Consider the following 3,850-nt stretch of genomic DNA (forward strand, 5'->3'; position numbering starts at 1 on the left):
TAGTACATATTTTAAGGTTAGATAATTCTTGGATACCTCTTGTCATCTTTTTTTTTTTTTTTTAAAGATTTTATTTATTTATTTGAGACAGAATGAGAGAGAGAGAGCACATGAGAGGGGGGAGGCTCAGAGGGAGAAGCAGGCTCCCTGCCGAGCAGGGAGCCCGATGCGGGACTCGATCCAGGGACTCCAGGATCATGACCTGAGCCGAAGGCAGTCGCTTAACCGACTGAGCCACCCAGGCACCCCCTCTTGTCATTATCTTGAAGGATTTACTTATTTGTTTACTTAGAGTGCTTTATCTTTCATTTAGGGAATAGGTTTCCTGGTACTGCACAAGGAATTGAATGATGTGGGGATCATTAGTGGTGAAAAATTATCTTTTGACAACACTTTTGACATGGAATCATTCCCTCTTGGTGATAAATCCAAAAATTTTCAACACTCATTTGACATAGGGTTTTTGTTGCCAAAGGGTTTGTATCGGAGGGTACAAGTTTGCGTCTTAATTGGGGCAATGTATTATGAACAAGAACCCTTTACGTGATGACTCATTATTTAGACAAGCTGTCATCTTAAGCTTTGGTAGTTTAGTGACGAGCATTTTTATCTTACTAAAATTTCAAAGAAATGTGTTATCAATCATGTTTCCAATGTAGAGAGTTGCTAAGCAACTTGATTTTTCAGGAAGGTCTAAACGACATCCAGGTCAGTAAATGTTTGATCCTATTTGCCTTCCCTTTTTTATCTGTAAGAGGAGTCAGAGGACTATTCATGCATAAGGAAATAGAAGATTGTAGTGTATACTAGTTGAATTATATTTTGCTATAACAAATTTGGATCTCTTGTTCTTATATTTGAACATGTATGGTTGAAATTCAGACCCCACATATCAGATCATAAGCATCAACTTAATGACCATAAGAATTAGAGGTGTGTTTTTTTTTAAGATTTATTTATTTATTTGAGAGAGAGCGGGGGGGGTGGGGTGGTTGGTGGTAGAGGGGCAGAGAGAGAGAGAATCCCAAGCAGACTCCAGACTCTGCAAGGAGCCCAACGTGGGGCCCGATCTCATGACCCTGAGATCACAACCTGAGCTGAAACCAAGAGTCAGATGCTCAACTGACTGAACCACCCAGGCGCCCAAAGCATTAGAATTCTTAATACCACTCTTCAAGGAAGAGGCAACTATTTCTCTGCTTCTTTTAATGTCATCCCATATTTTTAATATATGTGCTCTTTCTCTAAACTGCCTTGATAGTGCAATACAGTAGAATACAAGTCACCATATAAAATTTAAATTCTAATGTATGTGAATTATATTTCTATATATGTTTAAGTGTAATTTGCATATCCTGTTTCTACTTATAAGGCACAAACTTGTGAAAACAGCTTCTTTATTATATTGTTGTACCATGCAGGTTTTTGGTGGGCAAAGAGTAATGTTGTTTATCATAATGAGAGGATTAATAATCCTTGAAACATATTTCTTAACTAAGTTTGTTGTTTTTTGGTAGTATTGTTTTGCTTGTTTATTTTACCTAGAAGTGCGGAAGACAGATGTGTGTTGCAAGGTTTGGAAAGGAAAAACAAAAAGCCAAATTGTTTTCTTACTAACTTAGAACAGATTATGCAAGGGAGTAATAAAGCTAATGGAGGTAGCCTTTTGATGGAAGTTTGTTAGCTTAAAGGAGACCTGAAAGTTGGAAGTTCCAACCAATCATGACCACTAAATAGGTTCATGCATTTAAAAATCAGTATGCCATCGTCAGTGACCAAAATAAAATATGGTTGGGGTGCCTGGCTGGCTTGGTTGGTAGAGCATGTGACTCTTGATCTGGAGGTTGTAAGTTCGAGCCCCACATTGGGGGTAGAGATTACTTAAAAATAAAATCTTAAAAAAAAAAAAAAAAAAACTTAAAAAAATGTACAGTTGTGTCATAACATGGTAGTTAAATATTTAAGAAAATCCAACCAAAGTTTTTTTAATTTCTTTTTAAGATTTTTTATTTTTAGAGGTACCTGGGTAGCTCAGTCAGTTAAGCGTCTGCCTTCGGCTCAGGTCATGATCCCAGCGTCCTGGGATGGAGCCCAGCGTCTGGCTCCATGCTCAGCAGGGAGCATGCTTCCCCCTCTCTCTCTGCCTGCCTGCCTGCCTACTTGTGATCTCTCTCTCTCTCTCTGTCAAATAAATAAAATCTTAAAAAAAAAAGTTTTTTATTTTTAAATAATCTCTACACCCAGTGTGGGGCTTGAACTCACAACCCAAGATCAAGAGTTGTATTGCTCTACCTACTGAGCCAGTCAGGCACCCCTCGTAATGATTATTTGTATTTTGATTTTTTAATCTCATGTTTCTTAAACAATTTCATTAGCAGAAATTTCCAAAAAGATTCAACAATGTTTAAAGATTTTATTTATTTGGCAAAGAGAGAAAGAGCACAAGCAGGGGGAGCTGCAGAGGGAGAGGGAGAAGCAGGCTCCCTGCTGAGTCAGTGGTTGAGCGTCTGCCTTCGGCTCTGGTCATGATCCTAGAGTCCTGGGATCGAGCCCCGCGTCGGGCTCCCTGCTTGGCAGGAGGCCTGCTTCTCCCTCTCCCACTCCCCCTGCTTGTGTTCCCTCTCTCACTGTGTCTCTCTCTGTCAAATAAATAAATAAAATCTTAAAATAAAATAAAATAAAATGAAGACTGGTTATTAGGAAAGTTCTTTGCCTATGAATAGGAAACAAATTTATTATAAATGGTTTATCTAGTTTTACTTGTGAATGCTGCTGTCTGAACATTTCACTTTAGTCACCCATTTTGTTAGCTTGTTACTTTAAGTAAAATCTTGCATGAAGCTTTCTTAATTTTGTCATATGAAATTTCTATTCACCTAATATTTATTGAGCATCTACTATATTCCAAGTGTTGTAAAAACAACTCATTTAAAATTTAGACCTGGGGGCGCCGGGGTGGCTCAGGTCATGATCCCCGGGTCCTGGGATGGAGCCCCACACCAGGCTCCCTGCTCGGGGAAGCCTGCTTCTCCCTCTCCAACTCCCCCTGCTTGTGTTCCCTCTCTCTCGGAGTCTCTACCTGTCAAATAAATAAATAAAATCTTTAAAAAAAAATAAAAATAAATAAAATTTAGACCTGATTCTCAGAAATTTGTGATCGAGACAAAAGACTTTCTTTTTTTACTCAGATCTGTGTGCCATCTCATTTATCAAAAATGGCTTGGGGTATCACTGAAGCACAAAAACCTATGACTGCCTAATATTCTAAATAATACAGTATAATCTGATTTCAATAAGGCATTAAGAACACCTCTAAATGCAGGAGATCTGGGGTCTAGCCCTGAGTCCAGCAATGCGCAACCTCTCCCACTACACTTCAGTTTCTCTACCTACAAAGTTAAGGCGTTGGGAGTGACTGCTGATGAGGACAAAACCCTAAACTCCAGGATTTTGCTTCCCTTGCATTCCAAACCTAAAAAGATGATCTATGGAATAAAACCCTGCACTTGGTCCCGGCCACTGAAATGTTTGCAAAAGATTCTAAAGCTCAAAAAGAGCGCTCAGCAGATAATACCCAATGACGATAAGCGACCCAAATCTGATCTCCTGCGGCTCTACAAACGGAGCTCAGAAACTAAGGGCCACTGGGCAGAGTGATTTTCTGCCCGAGATGTCCTTGCTTTCTCCCGCTGCCGCTGCGGGAGCTCGTCGTTCCTCCAGGCAGCTCACGAACCGCGGGGAGGCGAGTGTGAAACACACTCACCGACGCTTCCCCTCCTCCCCGCTCGCTCCTCCTTCCCACAGAAAAATGCGTTTCCAGGCAACGGCGAGCCTCGGCGTCACTTCCTGC

Source organism: Mirounga leonina, unplaced genomic scaffold, assembly GCF_011800145.1.
Source record: "Mirounga leonina isolate KUSES-001 unplaced genomic scaffold, KU_Mleo_1.0 Mir_165, whole genome shotgun sequence".
Classification (NCBI taxonomy): domain Eukaryota; kingdom Metazoa; phylum Chordata; class Mammalia; order Carnivora; family Phocidae; genus Mirounga; species Mirounga leonina.